At 34.6% G+C, this 20907-nt stretch overlaps 1 pseudogene; it reads left to right on the forward strand.

Moving 5' to 3' along the window:
* The first annotated feature begins 299 nt into the window (after positions 1–299).
* LOC110151141 (olfactory receptor 2L2-like) lies at positions 300–969 on the forward strand (annotated as a pseudogene).
* Positions 970–20907: the final 19938 nt, after the last annotated feature.

A 20907-nucleotide genomic window follows, 5' to 3' on the forward strand; every position in this document is an offset into this window, starting at 1 on the left:
CACACCCATGTATTTCCTACTTAGTCAGCGCTCCCTCATGGACCTGAATTACCTCTCCACTATTAATATATTTTACAATTAGATTGGAGTTTTTGTTGCTATCTCATTAGTTGTATTTAAAGTAGTATAGTGTTGGTACTTTTCACTTTCATGCATTGGAGAAGGAAATGGCAACCCACTCCAGTGTTCTTGCCTGGAGAATCCCAGGGATGGGGGAGCCTGGTGGGCTACTGTCTATGGGGTCACCCAGAGTCGGACACGACTGAAGCGACTTAGCAGTGTTAGCAATTGTCCCTAAAATGGTGTCAAATTTTCTGTTTGGAAACAAGTCTATCTGCTTCATTGGGTGTGGGATTCAGAGCTGCTTCTTCTTGACTTTAGCAGATGCGGAAGGATTGCTCTTGGCCTCTTTGGCTTATGATCTTTATGTGGCCATTTGCTATCCTCTTCACTATGCCATCAGAATCAACAGAAGAGTGTGTGTCTTGATGATAATAGAATCTTGGCTAATGGGCTCTATCAACTCCTGTGCCCACACCACATATGCCCTCTATATTCCTTATTGCCAATTTAGGATCATTGGTCATTTCTTCTGTGATGTCCCAGCCATGTTGACTCTATCCTGCGTGTACACCGGGATCTATGAGTACATAGTGTTTGTGAGCACCACTGCATTTCTTTTGTTGCCTTTCATTGGCATTGCATGTTCTTATGGCCATGTTCTCCTTGCTGTCTATCCTATGAACTCAGCAGAAGGTCTGTTCAACCTGCAGTACCCACCTCACTGTGGGGACTTTCTACTATGTGCCCTTTGCTTACACATATGTACACCCAAGATTTCTTCATACTCCAACAGAGGACAAGGATCTGGCTGCCTTCTACACTATCCTCACCCCAATGCTCAATCCTATTATCTACAGCCTGAGAAACAGAGAAGTGATGGGATCCTTGAGAAGAGCAATCCAGTGAGTCTTCCCTGTGAAAACGTAGGCAAACTTTTTATATGAATACCAGAAGATTTGTATAAATTCATTCATTAATGTACAATTATAAAAATATTATGCAATCATTAAATGCAAAGACTAAAATTGATCTAGAGAAGAAAATCACTCAGATTTTAACAAAATTGTCTTATATATAAATATACATGTGTATTTACATATGTGCACATATACATATTTAAAGACTTAAAACCTCATTCTTTTTTATGGAAATATTCCCCATCAATTTCAAGTCCTTTTATTTTTGCTGTTTTGTGGGCAATAATAATTGTTTTTTGTCATGTAATAGTTAAAATAGAAACTAAGTGAAGTAATCATTCAGCATAACAAATTTGCTATTTTCCACTTATTTCCAATATGTCTAAGACATGCTGTCTGAATATCTACATTAATTTAAATGTCTAAAGACTTACTGTTCTTCTCATAGTAGACCTATAATTGCAAGTAGCAGTTACTATTTCTTGAAATATAAAGAAATTTAACTTCACAACTTTAGCTGAGACCATCAGGGATTCTGAAGTCTTTATGTCAATTTGAAAGAAAATTGAGATGTTTCTATTTATTTTAGCATGGCATGTCCTAGGGTAATAATTTATTATCCTAGGCTGAATGAGAAAAAGCAATTAGGACTTGGAGATACCAAAAGAAATCAAGGAAATTGTGAAGTTAATAATACAATGAATGGGTCAACATTCAATTCAAATTAGTGGAAATTAGAGATATCCAGATACCTGCAGATGGTGACTGTAGCCATGAAATTAAAAGATGCTTGCTCCTTGGAAGAAAAGTTATGACAAACTTAGACAGCATATTAAAAAGCAGAGACAGTACTTTGCCAACAAAGGTCTGTCTAGTCAAAGCTGTGGTTTTCCCAGTAGTCCTGCATGGATGTGAGAGTTGGATCATAAAGAAAGCTGAGTGCCAAAGAATTGATGCTTTGAACTGTGGTGTTGGAGAAGATTCTTGAGAGTCCTTTGGACTGCAAGTAGAGAAACCAGTCAAAACTAAAGGAAATCAGTCCTGAATATTCATTGGAAAGACTGATGCTGAAGCTGAAACTCCAATACTTTGGCTACCTGATGTGAAGAACTGACTCATTGGAAAAGACCCTGAGGCTGGGAAAGATTGCAGGTGGGAAGGAGAAGGGGACGACAGAGGGTGAGATGCTTGGATGGCATCATCGACTAGATGGACATGAGTTTGAGTAATCTCTGGGAGTTGGTGATGGACAGGGAAGTCTGGCATGCTGCAGTCCATGAGTTGCAGAGTTGGACATGACGAAGTGACTGAACTAAACTGAGAACATTCTTGCAAGTATCTTTGAAAAGTGAAAGTGTTAGCTGATCAGTTGTATCTGATTATTTTTTACTCCATGACTATAGCCCACCAGGCTCCTCCTGTGGAGTGGGTAGCCATTTCACTCTTCAAGGGATCATCCTGATGCAGGGATCAAACTTTTGTCTTCTGCCTTAAAGGCAGATTCTTTACCATTTGAGCCAATCCAGGATATTTGTGCAATTATCCTTATCACTTATCATATTTCCATTTTACCAGTTGAGTAACCACTAACTTCTTGTATAATGCCTCTCAGATAAGATTTTCTTCCCACTTACAAATTTTATAGTTCTCACAAAAGAGATTGGGGAAGGTCAACTTTTATGGACCAATTTTATTGTGAATAAATCACTTACCTTAAAAGGTCACATAATTGCTTCCACTAAAACAGCATCAGCTAAAACAAACTTCTTGGTTGAATGATTATCACTGTTCATCAGTGATCTACGGAGAAATTTTCTTCATCTCTCACCTGTGGCAGTAAAAAAAGTGTCACACCCTACATAATTTTCAGGGCACAGGACAGATAAAAACATAAGGCCTCTTGTTTAGAAATTAGAAAAATATGTCATTACTGTTGCTCAAATATTGTTTTTTTAATTAAATTTTAGTTATATAATGCAGAAAATTTTACAAACAATATTTTTTTCAGAAGTTTATATATAATACAAAATGACATTGTATTTGGTGATATCTTTATTGAGTTTAAAATTTTGGGGGGTTCACATCTTTCTAAATTTATTTTCATAAAGCTGATACATTTAAAAACTATTCTCTATCACAAATTGAAGTGTTTTCTGTCACTACTGATAAATACTTGGTTGAAATGAATATTTAATGATTTTTAATGTTTAATTAAAAATTGTTGTGCTTACATTGCTGGAGCTATTAAGAAAGTTCATAGGTTGTAAAAACATTGGTCAGATTTTCTGATAAATTATATCAAAATAGAAATCTTAGTTCAAGTTGAGATGATGATTAACATGGAGAAAATTTTCTAAAAATGATTTACCTTATAAATCAATTTCAATCTTTCAATTTATGTAAGTCTCCATTACATATAAGTCTAAATTTAATTTGAAAATTTAAGTAACGAGTCCCCTCAAAGTTTTTATAATTTTTAAACTTTGTAAAAGAACCAGAAGTTGCTTTCAGTTTCAAATGTTTGTTCATTCATTTTATCATTGTACTTTCAGTTGCAAGGTAAATTGATGTTAAAATGTCTTTTTGTTAAAACTTTCTGAAAATTTACATAAAAGACTATTCTTTCCTGTCATCGATCTTTCAAGTTAATTTTAATTTTGTCTTTATTTTTAAGCTTGTGACTATTTACTATTCAATATTGCAATAGTTTTAAAAATAATTTGCACTGTACTCTTTGGTGAATGCTAATTACTCCCTGATATGCTTTATTGCAATGACCTTTCATGCATTCATTTTGTGATAATTTGCTGAATCTCTTCTTAACTCTTGAAAGTATTGCAGAATCACTGCTGAAAGAACAATTTTCAGAACAAAAACTTCAACTTTCTGGCCAAAGTTGTTCTTGATGAAATAGTACTTGATTATCTTTTAGCTTGTGCAAGGTGGTTTCATTACCTTGTTGGCTGTACAGAGACAACCTTAAAGGACTGCACTGGTGTGCAGTCACAACTGAAGATGAATGCAGAAGAAATCAAGGCCTACCAGACAGTCAGGGCACCAGTGTTGAGCTCTATGTGAGGGGGTGGGGTGGACTTCCATAGAAGCTTTTTTACCTGTACACACCCTCAGGTAACAGGACACTGTGTACACAAGCTCTTGGGGCAGGCACAAATGGCCTCTGCCATCATAGCTTCAAGGGTCAGTTGAAGTTTTTGTCTTGGAAACTATTCTTTCAGCACAGATTCTGCAATACTTTTAAGAGTTGAGGAGAGATTCAGCAAATTATCACAAACTTCAATGGTGGGATATCACCACCACTGAAAAAAACCAGAGCAAGTGCCAATCGCTGTCCCTGCTGGCAAAGGCACTGGGTGTACACGCAGGTGCTGTATCTGCACACCCACTGTCAAGGGGATAATGGCCATCACACACTGACAAAAGTGGTGGAGGGCATCCGAACTAAAAGCAGATTTCACTCCCAAAATATTAAACTCATACAAGCTAAGGAGGGAGGTTCCCACATATAAATAGCCTTCCAAGACTACAGTAAATTATCCTTTTTCCCTAAACTCATGGAGTAAGAGAAATGTAAGTAAAATGAAGAAGAAGAGGAACCACTCTCAGTTAAAAGACCAAGAAAATTCACCCAAAGGAACAATGAAACAAGCATCTTCAGTGTAATATGTAGGAAGGTACATGCTCAGTCATGTCTGACTCTGCAAACCCATGGACTATATAGCCCACTAAGCTTTTCTGTCCATGAGATTGTTTATGCAAGCAAACTGGAGTGGGTTGCCATTTGCCTCTCGGGGATTTTCCTTACCCAGGGAGAAAACCTGTGTCTCCTACGTTAGCAGGTGAATTCTTTATTGCTGAGACCCTCAGTCTATTATACATGGTTTGAAAAGGAGGTAATGAAAATACTGAAGGAATTAAGAAACACTATTGACAGAAATACAGATTATAGTAAAAAGGAAATAAAAATTATAAAGAGGAGCCAAGAGTAAAACAGAAAATGTATTTACTGAGACAAAAGCTGAACTTAAAGATATGAATAATGGAATGAATAATGCAGAATAACAAATAAGTTTATGTGTAAGATAGACTGATGGAAATCATTCAGTCAAAACAGCACACAGGCTTCTAGTTCAAAATGGTGGAGTAGAAGGACATGTGCTCATCTCCTCCTGTGAGAGAACCAAAATCACAACTAACTGTTGAACAACTATCAACAGGAGGAGACTGGAACCCACCATAAAAAAATACCTGTCATTCAAAGACAAAGAAGTAAATGCATCAAGAATATAGGAGGGGCACAATCACAATAAGATAAAATCCCATACCTGTCAGGTGGGTGACCCACATACTATAATACCAAAACATTAATACAATAATAATCCAAAGAAGTTCTCCCACTGTGTTTGAAGGTTCTGAATTATGTGTCAGGCTTCCCAGCCTAGGGATCCAAAAATGGGACAGGGAATACCCAGAAAATCTGACCTTGGAGGCCAGAGGGATGTGATTACAGGACTTCCATAGGACTAGAGGAAACAGAAACTCCAGGCTTGGAGGGCACTTCCATACATCAAGACCCAGAGGATAAGAGCAGTGACCCAAAAGGAAGACTGAACAAAACTACCCACTAGTATTGGAGGGTCTCTTGTGAGGTGTGGATAAGTAGGGGCTCACCACAGGGATGGGAGCACTGGCAACAGAAGTACAAGAACGTCCCCCTGGCATAAGCCCACTTGTAGGTTGCAGTCAATCTTACCATGGAGCTCATAGACCCCAGGGCTGGGAAGCCTCAAGCCAAGCTACTACCAGGCAGGGAGTGCAACCACACCCATCAGCAGATAATTGGATTAAAACTTTATGAGCAAGACTCTGCCAATCAGAGCAAGACCTAGTTTTTCCCACCATCAGTCCCTCCCACCAGGAAGCTTAAACAAACCTCAGCCTTCTCCACCAGAGGGCAAACAAAACAAGTGAGAACCACAGTCACACAGGCTAAAACAAAAGCCACATTACAGAAACTTAATCAGGATGAAAAATCAAAAAATTATGTCCCAGTCAAAGGGACAAGTTAAAACCCCAGAAAAACAGCCAAATGAATTTGAGATAGGCAAACTTCCCCAAAAGAATCCGGAATAATGATAATGAAGATGATCCAGAATATCAGGGAAACAAAGGAGAAAATTTAAGAAATGTTTACCAAAGACCTAGAAGAACTAAAGAACAAAGAAGCAGAGATGAATAGTGCATGAGAAGGGATCAACGGCCAAATAACTGAGGCAGAAGAAACAGTAAATGACCTTGAGGACAGAATGGTGGAAATCAGAGCTGCAGAACAGAATATAGAAAGAGACACGTGCACCCCAATGTTCATCGCAGCACTGTTTATGATAGCCAGGACATGGAAGCAACCCAGATGACCATCAGCATACGAATGGATGAGGAAGCTGTGGTACATATACACCATGGAATATTACTCAGCCATTAAAAAGAATTCATTTGAATCAGTTCTAATGAGATGGATGAAACTGGAGCCCATTATACAGAGTGAAGTAAGCCAGAAAGATAAAGACCATTACAGTATACTAACACATATATATGGACTTTTAGAAAGATGGTAATGATAACCCTATATGCAAAACAGAAAAAGAGACACAGATGTATAGAACAGACTTGTGGACTCTGGGAGAAGGCGAGGGTGGGATGTTTCAAGAGAACAGCATTGAAACATGTATATTAGCTAGGGTGAAACAGATCACCAGCCCAGATTGGATACATGAGACAAGTGCTCAGGCCTGGTGCACTGGGAAGACCCAGAGGGATTGGGTGGAGAGGAAGGTGGGAGGGGGGACTGGGATGGGGAATACATGTAAATCCATGGCTGATTCATTTCAATGTATGACAAAAACTACTGTAATGATGTAAAGTAAATAGCCTATTAAAAAAAAATAAATAAATAATTTAAAAAAAAAAAAGAATGAAAAGAAATGAAGACAGCCTAAGAGACCCTGAGACAATATTAAACATACCAACATTCATATAGGGGTCCTAGAAGGAGAAGTAAGAGAGAAAGGACCTAAGAAAATATTTGAAGAGATGATAGCTGAAAAGTTCTCTAACATGGAAAAGGAAATGGTCAATCAAATCCAGAAAGCACAGAAAGTCCTAGGCAGGATAAACCCAAGAAGGAACACACCAAGGCACGTAGTAATCAAACTGATAAAAATTAATGATAAAATATTAAAGGTAACAAGGGAAAAACAGCAAATAATATGCAAGGGAACTCCCATCAGGCTATCAGCTGATTTCTCAACAGAAAAGTCAGAATGGAAATGCACGACATATTTAAAGTGATGAAAGGGAAGAACTTACAACCAATAAAACTCTACCCAGCAAGACTCTCCTTCAGATTTGATGGAGAAATCAAAAGCTTTCCTGACAAGCAAAAGTTAAGAGAATTCAACACCACTAAACCAGCTTTACAACAAAGAGTAAGGAAGCTTTTTTAAGCAGGAAATACAAAGGAAGAAAAATACCTACAGAAAATAAACCCAAAACAATTTTTTAAAATGGTAAGAGGATCACAGATATTGATAATTATCTTAAATGTAAATGGATTACACACAGCCACCAAAAGATAGAGTGATTGGCAGATGAAAACATGTGCTTGTATGCACTTCCACTTACCATGTCACTCTGCTTGACTCCCCAAATTGTATGCAATTATTTCACATTGTCAGGTTAATCATGTTCTCACTATGTCTGGCAATTGAATCATTTTTGGTTTAATTTGAAAACTGATAAGCATCAGTTACTATTGTGATTATGTAACTATTTTTCCCTTAATATATTGTAATATGATTGGTCAACAGAAAAGTAATAGAACTCTATATCCCCAAAATTACCACTTAATAGAAAATCCTGTAATCACTTATTAAAATGCAAATAAATATCAGAATTATCTTGGAATGTTTTGAAAAATATAAATGCTCAGGTATTCTTTTATTTTCATCAAGCTCCAGATATGTTTTTAATGTGCAACCATGTTTAAAAATAGCTGGACTGTATGATGGCCTCTTACTTTTATCTAGTTTTTCACTTTTTCTATTTCATATTCAGTGCTCCCATTTCATTTACTTTATGATTTCCATTTTCTCAATCTCTTCTTTTATTTTGATGTTCTTTCTTGAGTCTTTATTTTGTAGTTGAAAAACATTTGTAAACATATATGTATACATGATATGTATAATATATATATGATATGTATAATATATATATAAGAAAATATATGAATCCTTGCCAAACTAGAAAAATTATGATATTTTGATACCACTTGTTTGACTTAGTATGTATAGAATGCTACAGTTCTATTTTAAAAATTTTAAAGATAAATATATGACAAGCAACAAATGTTTACTGTTTAGCACAGGGAACTATCATCAATATCAATATCATCAATAATCTACAACGGAAAATAATTTCAAAAATAATATGTGTATATATGTATATCTCTATCACCTTGCTGTATACCTAAAACACTGTAAGTCAACTATATCTATATAAAATATATATATATATATATATATATAAAGAAAGAAAAAAATAAAACAACAGGACACAGAAAACCAAATGAAGAAACAATTAAAGCAATATAAAGAACCAGTGGGATCATAAGACATGCCAATTTATGTATAATAGAGATTTTAAAAGGAAAGAAAGAAACAAGGGGATTGAAAATGTATTTGAAGAAACTAAGGCTGAAAACTCCCCAAACCTAAAGATAGAAACATATATCCAAATATGCACAACACAGAGTCTCAAACAAAATGAACCCAAACATACATACACTAAGACATATTATAAATAATTGGTAAAAAATAAAGATAAAGAGAAGATTCTAACAGTAGCAAAAGAAAAAAAAATAATTACAAGGGAACCCACATAGAACTATCAGCTGACTTCTCACAGATGTGTTGCAAACCAGAAAGGAGTGGAAAAATATATTTCACACAAATGGAAATGACAAGAAAGTGGGGGTTGCAATATTTATGTTAGTGAAATAGACTTCAAAGGAAAAGACATAAAGAAAGATAAGGAATGCTATGTACTGGTAAAATCATCAATATAAGAGGATTTTACACTTGTTAACATGTATGCACATAATATATGAGTATTAAAATACATAAAACCAATATTAACATGCATAAAGGGAAAAATTGATTGGAATACAATAACTTTAGGAGACTTTTAACACCCAACTTACATCAATAGGCAGATTTTCTAGGTAGAAAATAGATAAAGAAACAAAGATCCTGAATGACATAATACAATAGTTACACTTAATTAATATTTTCAGTGCCTCCCTTTGGAAAATACAGAATACATTTTTTCACAAGTGCAATAGAATAGAACATTCTCTAAGACTGACTACATGCTAGGGGACAAAATAAACTTGAAAAAATGTAACTATGCAGAAATCATTCCAAGTATATTCTTTGAACCCAATAGCTTAAAACTAGAAATCAAAGCAGAATAAGAAATGAGAGAGAGAAAAAAATATTCCATGTAGCCTAAGCAGCGTGCCACTATAAAGCAAATGGGTCAATGAGGAAATAAACAAAGAAATTTCAAAGTACTTTGAGACAAATGACAGGGAAAGAACAACCATACAAAATTTATGGGATGCAGCAGAAGCACCTCTAAGAGAGAAGTTTATAACAACACAGTCCTTCCTCAAAAACTAAGAATACTCTCAAACAACCTAATCTACTATCTAAAATGATTAGAAAAAGAGGAAAAAACACCATAAAGTCAGCAGACAGAAGGACATAACAAAGATCAGAGAGGAAAAAAATTAAGAAAATGACAGAAAAAGACATGAAAACCAAGGATTAGTCCTCTCCAAGGGTATACAAAATTGACAAACCTCTGACCCTGCCCACCAAGAAAACATAGAGAATCAAAATAAAATAATTGATGAAAAAGGAAAAATACCAACCTGCACTGCAGAAACACACAAGAATATATATATGAGAGTAGTATAAACAATTGTATGTCAATGAATTTGGCAACCTAGACGAAATGGACAACTTCCTAGAAATGTACAGCTCACCAAAATTGAATCAAGAAGAAATAAATAATTTGAACAGACCAATCACTAAAAATTAAATATAATCTGCAATTTGAAAAGTTCCTACAAACAGAAGTTCAGGACAGATTGCTTCACAGGTGAATTGTAACACACAAAGGAAGAAGTGAAAGTCGCTCAGTCTTGTCCAACCCTTTGCCACCCCATGGACTATATAAGTCCATGGGATTCTCCAGGCTGGAACACTGGAGTGGATAACCTTTCCCTTCTCCAGGGGATCTTCCTAAACCAGGGATCAAACCCAGGTCTTCCATATTGCAGGTAGATTCTTTACCAGCTGAGCCACAAAGGAAGCCCAGAAAAAGAAAAGTTTTACTAATTTTTCTTAAACTCTTCTAAAAGACTGAAGAGGAATGAGCACACAAATATATTCTATGAACGCACCATCACCTTGATACCAAAACTAGACAAAGATACCACCAAAAAAGAACATTGCAGCTCAATATCTTTGATGTAAATAGATGTAAAAATTCTCAACAAAATAAAAGCAAACCAAATCCACCAGCACACAAAGAAAAGCTCATACACCTGACTAAAAGTGATTCATTCCAAATTCACAAAGATAGTTCAACATATAAAAATCAATCATTGTGATACTTTTGTTATTGTTGTTTAGTCACTAAGTTGTGTCCAACTTTTTTGTGATTCTTGGACTGTAGCCCACCAGGCTCCACAAAGCAAATATATCCCCACATTATAAATGCTATTCACAGCAAATCCACAGCCAATATAACATTCATGGTGAAAAGCTGAAAGTCTTCATGCCAAAATCTTGAAGAAGACAAGGATATCCACTCAAATTGTCATATGCAGATAACATGATACTATATATAGAAAACCCTAAAGAATTTATACAAATACTACTAGAACAGACAAGTGAATTCAGCAATTTATCAGGGTACAAGATTAACATATAGAAATCAGTTGCATTTCTTTACCCTAACAATGAAAAATCAGGAAAGGAATATTAAAAGCAAACAAACAAAAAACAATATCCTTTAAAATCACACACCCCCAAACAAAACTCTTAGAAATAAACTTGACCAAGGAGGTGATAGAGTTATACACTGAGAACTGTACATTAGTAAAGGAAATGAAAGATGATTCAAAGAAATGAAAAGATATACCATACTCTTGAATTGGAAGATTTAATTTTGTTAAAAGATAAAGCAATCTACAGATTAAATGTAATCCCTATCAAACTGTGTGTGACATGTTCCACAAGACTAGGATAAATTGTCCTAAATTTTCTGTGGAAATGTAAAAAAACCAGAATTGTCAAAGCAATCCTGAGGAAAAAGAACAAAGCAAGAGTCTTAATCCTCCCAGGCTTCAGACAATACTACAGAACTACAATAATCAAAATAGTGTGGTACTGCAACAAAAACAGACATATTAATCAATGGAATAAAATAGATAACCCAGAAATATACCCACACACACCTATGGCCAATTAATTTTTTGTAAAAGAAGCAAGAATATAAAATGGGAAAAAGACAAATCATCAGCAAGTGGTGCTGGGAAAGTCTGACACCTACATTTAAATCAGTGAAGTTAGAACATATCCTCACAACATATACAAAAATAAATTCAAAATAGCTCAAAACTTTAATACTTAAATATAAGACACAGCTTTATAAAAATCCTAGAACAGATCATAGGCAAAATATCCTCTGACATTAATCATACCAATGTTTTCTTAAGTCAGTCTCCCAGGGTACAGAAATAGAAGTTTAAAAAAAAAAAATGATGTCTAATCAAATCTATAAGCTTCTGCATAGCAAAGGAAACCATAAACAAAATGACAACTTAGGACTAGGACAAAAAATTAGCAAACAATACGACTGACAAAGACTTAATTTCCAAAACATATAAACAGCTCCTACAATTCAGTAATAGAAGAAGAAAGAAAAAAAAATTAAAAAAATGAACAGAAGATCTAACTAGATATTTCTCTAAAGAAGACATACAGATAGCCAAGAACACAGGAAATGTTGCTCAGCATCACTAACTATTATAGAAATACAAATCAAAGCTACAATGAGGTATCACCTCACTGTATCACCTCAGCATTCAGAATGGCCATAACCCAAACAACAAATAAAAAATGCTGGAGGCGTTGTGGAGGGAAGGAAATCTTTCTACACTTTGGTGGAAATTTAAGTCAGTGCCCCTACAATAGAAAGCAGTGTAGATGTTCCTCAGAAAACCAAAAGTAATATTACCGCACTATCCAGAAATTCCACTGGTCATATATCAGGATGGAATTTAATTTGAAAAGATACATGCACCTCTATGTTCATAGCAGCACTATTCACAGTAAGTAACTAAGACAAGGAAACAACCTAAATGTCCATTGACAGATGAACGGATAAATGGATAAATATATGGTACATATATAAACAATGGAATATTAGTCATTCATTAAAAAAAAGAAGATAATGCCATTTGTAGCAACATGAATACAACTAGAGATCATCATACTAAAAATCAGAAAGACAAATAACTTATGATATCACATATATAGAATCTAAAATGTGATAAAACTGAAACATAAGCAGACTCACAGAAATCAAGAATAGACTTGTGGTTCCCAAGGGAGAAGGGGACTAGGGAAGAGATGTACTGGGAGTTTGAGGTTAGTAGATGCAAATGATTATATATAGAAGGGATAATCTACAAGTTCTCACTGTACAGCACATGAAACTACATTCAATATCTTGTGGTAAACCATAAAAGAATATGGTTCTAGAGCAAGAACCACATCTGTTTGTGAAAGAGAGGACTACAAACTATCCAGAGATTATATGCTTTTGTCAGGAGGCGATGACTCATGACTCATTGGATATTTGAGGTATCTCTCTTTGAGTAAGTTAATATGATTTTATGGATATTAAGACGTTTACATACAAAAAACTGGTAGAAAGAATGGTTCCTTGTAACTTAATGTGGCAGATGATTTTGATCCACCAACAATTCAGATCCTATCTATAGAAATGGGAATTGTTGGTGGAAGGGAGCTGATTGGTCACAGAGTCATATTTCAATTCTTGTTTCAAGTGCGTGAACACTTCCCTCTTTCACCCAAGATTTCCATAGTTCTGGAATAAAATCTGATTCTTTGCTTTGGTCCACACAGGAAAGAGCCCAAGCAACAGATGAATGTTAAGAAACTTAAAATTTCACTTAAGTTGTATCTTTACACAAACTAATGACTGACTTACTTTAATACACACTGTGCATTTCTCAGTTTTCAGATGTCTGGTAAAGATAAAAGTGCCAATAAAAGACGGCAAAAATATTTCCCTGTTGTTAAACTTGAGTTCATGAGAGAGGTTAGATGTTAAACATCATTTAAGTAGTCTTCTGTAACTATGACTACATTAATGCAATGACATAGTTTCAGGAGAAACCATTAGCTCTCAAAGAGGAGGTGCTTAATGTCACGCAAATGAAACAGACTATGTACTGCTGATTGAAATGCAGGTATTGCTTTCTGCTGCTAATTATAAATTTTCATGTTTATGGACTGATTAAGCATCTCATAAGTTTTAAATGGTCTATCATTATTTTCCCTAGTTATTTTATGTCTCCCCAATGTTCAGTTTTATCATAAAAGTTTTTTTTATGTATAGATGTTACAGCAGGAGTGTTTACATTTAGGTATCAGTACTATCATCCTAACATCTTCTTAGCCACCTGATAAACTGTTGTATCAGATATACATTTGCACTATATTTTCATATGTAGGTATTCGGCTTCCTCTGAATTACTGAACTTAAGTGTTTCTAGAGAGATAATTTTTATTGTGTTTCACTTCAGAAAAAAAATCACAAGCATGATGTAAAATGTATTTGTAGCTTTCTGTATCTGCTAAGCTAGGCTCCTTAATTAGAAACAGAGAAATTGACTCAGAAATTAATTATGTCTGAAAACTCTACAGTTATGAGACATGTCTAAAATGAGCCTGAGAATGGATCAGTGAAGAGAGTGCTATTTCCTTCTTGGGTGTCATTTACAGCATCAGAATCACAATGTAGGCTTCTCCAGAAACTTCATAAATGTATTTATGTTGTATCCATGTTCACTAAGAGATTGTGCCCTTACACCAGTTCTCTGAGCTACTCACTTCCAAATTAAAGCATGCAAATAAATAACCTAGTGCATAGTGTAGGCTTCCATCCTGGTTGAAGGTATGAGTCAGGCAGGGAAGTGAATATTTGTATTACATCACAGATACTGAAATGTCTGCTCTTTAAAAAGTATCAAAAGAAAATCTTTTTAAAAATAATAAATGGGTTCTAAATTTTGTGCCTAACTAGGGGTCCTGTGGTCCCTCATTATCCATGACTCAGGTCATTATCAGTGAGAAAAAGGGATACATGAGAAGTTTTTTTTTTAAGATATTAATATAATTTCTGGATAAAAGGACATAGAAGGTGGAGAAAGTAAACATAATTTGGTCTTTATTATTTGATTAGTCCAAAAGTAATTCATCTGATCCTGTTTTGACAGACAGGGTGAAAGGCATAAAGAGAGAGGGAGACAGAGAAAGAGACACCTATCATTAGTTTTGAAACTAGTGGACAAGCATTAGTGCCTCTAGGACTTGATGATCTAATGTGACACGGGGCTGTATAGTATCAAGGCCATCAGTACAATTCAGTAATAAGCACAATGTGATGGCTATAATACATGATAATCTTTCACTCTGTCACCTCAAAGGTCCTGCATCTTTCACATTTCTGGAAAGGTGACTTTGTGGGGATGATCTCAATTGTCATTGTCACTTACTATCACAGAATAGAAAAATCTGAAGATGACTGTGTTTATGACTGTAGTCTCCCAGCACAAGTCTCTCTTTCTCTTCTATTTCCTTTTAAAACCCAGACTGACTTGAAATTCTTTTTGGAATTATTTAACTAAAATAGACGTTGATAGTGTTATTTTCCTCAATGTGATAAGCAATCACCTCCTTTCAGTTGGTGCATCCCTACATCCACAGGATCACACTGCACAACTTCCTGCCTAAAAGTGTATGTTCTATTCATGTTAAATTGAAGGTAGTTGCTTTAAAAAATGTGATAAGTCACAATGAATCAAGTATACAACTTCCTGTATCTTCAGTCTGCTATCCAGTATTCTAACATAAAATCATTTGGCTGGATAAATCACATTTCTCAATGTTCTAAAATTTGAAATCAAGTGTAATTTATGTAAAAAAAGCTGTATCCTTTCTCTCTTTTTCATAAGTCCCAATATTCTTTGGCAACCACAAGTCTGCTGTCTATGGCTATGAGTCTGTTGATTTCTTTTTTAAATTTTAGCTTAATTTATTAGCAAAAAATCTTACCACATATATGTCAATTTATAAAAGCTAAAGACTCATCCATATTCTATTACCTTTTATAGCAATGTTTTATGATTCATGAATATTTTATAGTGTTTATAACAATATTTCACCTATATTTTTCATCAGGGGTACACAGAATGGAACTTCTTTTTCAAAATATGTAAATGTTATTATTCATTAAGATTTACAAAATAATCAAATTGAATTGAAATTGGAGAAAAAATATAATACACAACTCAAAATTTTATTTCAATTCTATATTCTTCATTTTTCTCTTAGGATAAATGAAATGCATGACTTCATGCTCTTCTTGGTTTTGTGTGCCTCCTCTGGAGTTATGTGCCACTCAGTACCTTTTAAACTTTTCACTGCACTCTTTATGGAGTACATATGTTTATTTCAGCATCAATTTATTCCCTGTGTTTGCTAGCACATGAAATTTTCTGAGAGACTCAGTAATTTTCTTACTGAACAGATGTTTATTGTGTTTACACTTAGTTATTGTCTAAAGGATGTGGTGGAATAGAAGAGACTATTGCAACCTGCATCCTTTTGTGCCCAACATGGGTATAAATAACCATCCAGGCACAGACATAACTTCACTAGACCTCTGGATTTTACGTGACAGATTACAGCACTCATGTGGAGCACACAAATGAGAAAAGACATATTATATTGGGTAGGAGGGACAGTTTAACTCTACCCGAGTCACTCCTTCCCCCAGTATCATGAAGCACAGTGCAGAGAGAGATTTATTCTCCCATGGGTTAGCAAAAGTCAAGCGATCATCCAATTTTCATATACACTCAAATATCAAGCACAATGGCCCAGAACCCTGTGAATAAACTTACCCTTGGTTCATGATACTTACCTACCCAAATTCTCTGGCTGCATGACTGATTAAAGGCTTTCTGTCTCAGATTAAGTCTATAAAAACTGGAAATACTGAATACTTATCCAAATATGAGAACACCAATGCAAAAATATAAGACTACAAGTTTTACAAGGTTCATAAATTAATGAATGAAGATCTATAATCTGCCTATTGGTCTTCCCTCATAGCTCAGTTGGTAAAGAATCCTCCTGAGATGCAGGAGACCCCAGTTCGATTCCTGGGTCAGGAAGGTCTGCTGGAGAAGGGATAGGCTATCCGCTCCAGTGTTCTTGGGCTTCCCTTGTGACAGCTGGTAGAGAGGAATTCTGGTCCATTTTAGTTCACTGATTCCTAAAGTGTCAATGTTCACTTTGCCATCTCCTGTTTGTCCACTTCAAATTCATCTTGATTCATGGACCTAACATTCCAGGTTCCTATACAATATTGTTCTTTACAGTATCAGACTTGGTCATATATTTGGAAGCATTTTCTCTCATTCAGTAGATTGTCTTTTAGTTTTATTGAATGTTTCCTTTCCTGTGCAAGTGCTTTTCAGTTTAATTATGTCCCATTTGCTTATTTTTGCTTTTATTTCTTTACTCTAGGAGATGAATTTAAAAATCATGCTGTTTTTCCTGGAATTTTTATATCATCTGGTCATATATTTAGATATTTTATCCATTTTAAAGTTTATTTTTTTACATGGTGTTAGATAATGTTCTATTTTTTTCTTTATGTTTAGTTATCCAGTTTTCCCAGCACTACTTATTTTGACACTGTCTTTTCTCCATTGTATATTGTTACCTCCTTTGTTATAGATCATTAGTGCATGGGCTTATTTCTGGACTCTCTAACCTGTTCCATTCACCTATGTGTCTGTTTTGTGCTAGTACCATACTGCTTTGATGACTGTAGCTTCAGAACATAATGTGAAGTTGGGGAGCTTTATTCCTGTAACTCTGTTCAGGATTGTTCTGGCTATTTGGGGTCTTTCATCTCTTCACAAAAATTTGAAAATAATTTGTTCTAGATCTGTGGAAAATATGAGTGGTATTTTGACAGGGATTGCATTGAATCTGTAGGTTGCCTTGGGTAGTGTGATCATTTTAACAATATTGATTTTCCAATCTAGTAACCTGATATATTTTTCCATTTGTGTCCTCTTCAATCTCTTTCATCAGTGCCTTATAGTTCTCAGAGCAGAGTTCTTTTATCTCCATATGTAGGTTTATCCTTGATTTTAATTCTTTTGTATAAGATGGTAATTGGGATTGTTTATTTTTTCTTTCTGATATTTGTTAGAATATATAAATGCCATAGATTTCTATGTAATAATATTGTATCCTACAAATTTACAAAATTCATTGATAAGCTCCAGTAGTTTTCTGGTAGCATCCTTCATGGACTATACAGTCCACAGACTTCTCCAGACCAGAATATTGGAGTGGGTAACCTTTCCCTTCTCCAGAGCATCTTCCCCACCCAGTGATTGAACTCAGCTCTCCCACACTGCAGGTGGATTCTTTACCAACTTAACCACTTGGGAAGCCCACGCATACTAGAAACTCATCTGCAAATTGATGTGACAGTTTACTTCTCTTTTTCCAAATTGGATTCCATTTATTGATTTCTCTTATCTAGTTGCTGGGATTAGGACTTCCAAAACTGTGCTGAATAAAAGTGAAAGTGGACATCCTTGTCTTGCCCTGATCTTAGAGGAAATATTTTCAACTTTTCAACAATGAGTATTATGTTAGCTGTGAGTTTGTCATATATGGCCTTTATTATGCTTAGGTATGTTCCTTCTGTGCACCATTTCTGGAGAGCTTTATCATAAGTGGATGTTGAATTTTATCAAAAGGTTTTTCTGCATTTACAAAGATGATCATATAATTTTTATTTTTTTACTTGGTTAATGTGAAGTATTGCATTAATTAATTTATAGATATTGAAGTAATTTTTCAGTTTCATCCCTGTGATGAATCCTCCTTCACCATGATTTTTGATCCTTTTAATGTATTATTGAATTTGGTTTGCTAATATTTTGATGAGGACTTTTCCATCAATGTTTATCAGTGATATGGGCCTGAGGTTTTATTTTTTTTGTGATTTTTTTGAGTTTGATATCATAGTGATGCTGGCCTCACAGGAGTCTAGAAATATTCTTTCCTCTTAAATGTTTTGGAGAATTTTTGAAGGGTAGATTGTTAACAGTAATATCATTATTTTCAATATGTACTTTAATAATTTAAAGTTGCATACTTCAATGAGATTTTTCATCTGAAGGGAAACAATTGAAAATATGTAGTACCTAAAGATAATTCCCACATAGATGATATTTTTATTTCCATATTTTTTATTAAACTAAACATATTCCATTTAATTTATAAAAAAACAGATTAATATAATCAAAACTGGCAAATAAATAGTTACATGCAAACATAACATTACTTTGAAATTACTGAACAGCCACACATAAAATGTAAGGTCCAAAAACTTTAGAGACATCTTAATATAGGAGAACTAAAAGAAAAATTACTTTCATCTCCACTGAATTCACCCTTCACTTCTCTGTGCAAATGTCTATACAAGCTATCAAAACTTCTTTCCTAATCTTGGCTGTTTTATATTGCTTTATATTGTTGCATTAAGTCTGTCTTTATGTCAATACTATACTGTTTTTATTATCATAGTTTTCCAAGTTTTGAATCAGAAACAGTGAATTCTCAAATTCTGGCTATTTTTAGTATCTTGAGATTTGTAAGAATTTTATAATGTATTTGTGTGTTTCTGCCTGAAAAACTCACTGGCACTATGCTAGTGATATTTAATTGCACCTGTTGTTTGCTTATAGTTTTTACATCTTAACAATATTCATTTTTCAAGCTAAGATCACATAATGTTCTTCCATTTTTTTTTTTGTCTTTTCGATTTTTTTCAGCGATGTTTTGTGATTTTTCAGTGAAGAAGTTATTTGCCTTCTTTAAGTTTATTCCCAGGGATTTTACTCTTTTTCATGATGTGGTCTATACAAATTTTTCTTAAATTCTTTTTAGTATTGTATATTATAAATGAGTATCAATACAACTGCAACTTTATCAATTCTAACAGATTTTTGGTGGACTAATTACAAGTTTCTCATCTAAAACTTCCTTGCCTTTTTTTTAATATCTTAAAGGAAAAACTTTCAATTTTTCACCATTGAGTATAATGGTAGATGTGAGCTATTTTATTGAAATAAAGCAAGAACTTGATCTCAGCGACCTACAGGACAAAACAAGCTTTCATAAACCCACTCCTCCTGATCCACAAGGCAAATATTTTGTAATATTTTAAGTTTTCCCTTCTATTTACTTGTATATTTCTCATCAATATGCTTGCCTTCTCATGCTTCAATTTGTTTCAGTTCAACTGCCCTGTCATGTCTGACACTTTATGACCCCATGGACTGCAGCACACCAGGCCTCCCTGTCCATCACCAACTCCTGGAGCTTACTCAACCTCATGTCCATTGAGTCAGTGATGCCATGCAACCATCTCATCCTCTGTCATCCCCTTCTCCTCCCACCTTCAATCATCCCCAGCATCATAGTCTTTTCAAGTGAGTCAGTTCTTTGCATCAGGTGGCCAAAGTATTGGAGTTTCAGCTTTAGTATCAGTCCTTCTAATGAATATTCAGGACTGATTTCCTATAGGATGGACTGGTTGGATCTCCTTGCTGTCCAAGGGACTCTCAAGAGTCTTCTCCAACACCACAGTTCAAAATCATCAATTCCTCAGCACTCAGCTTGCTTTATAGTCCAACTCTCACATCCATACATGACTACTGGAAAAACCATACCTTTGACTAGATGGACCTTTGTTGTCAAAGTAATTTATCTGTTTTTTAATATGCTGTCTCATGCTTAATTACTAAACATTAAGTACCATCTCTTGATTATATCCACTCCAGCCACAGTGGATGAAGACCTTCCCCTTCCACATATAACTGCCTCCAACTACCTTTTCTCTTTCCCCTCTTTTCATCATAGTTACATCCCACTTTGTGTCTATGATGGTTAGGTTGGGAACATTTTTCCATCTTCTAGTATACATTGCTAAAGGAGAAAAACATTGATTATTGTAAAATCTGATATTTTAGTTAGTCTTTCCATATAAATAGTTCCTCTTACTTTGCTTTTCACAGTCAAGAAACTTTAAGGCAATACTGAGAATTTCAAGAAAATATTTCAAGAAGGTGTTAAGAATTTTTAAGAAAAGCCTTTGTAATAAAATATTTATTATTTATTTTTCTGTATTCTGCTCATGTTGTACAGTTGCTCAAGTATGTCAATTCTGAAAATGCTATTCTTTATCATTTTAACCTCATCATTATTATAATTTTTCTCAATATAGGTGACTCCAGTTCTTTATTACAGAGTAATAAAATTTTAAACAATATTCAGCCTGACTAAAATAATACTATAGAAATATATTATTGTTTTAAACTTGAATTATATACTCTTGTGTCTGCCTTTAGGAATAATTACATGAATGACCC

The sequence above is a fragment of the Odocoileus virginianus genome, chromosome 3, assembly GCF_023699985.2.
Source record: "Odocoileus virginianus isolate 20LAN1187 ecotype Illinois chromosome 3, Ovbor_1.2, whole genome shotgun sequence".
Lineage (NCBI taxonomy): Eukaryota > Metazoa > Chordata > Mammalia > Artiodactyla > Cervidae > Odocoileus > Odocoileus virginianus.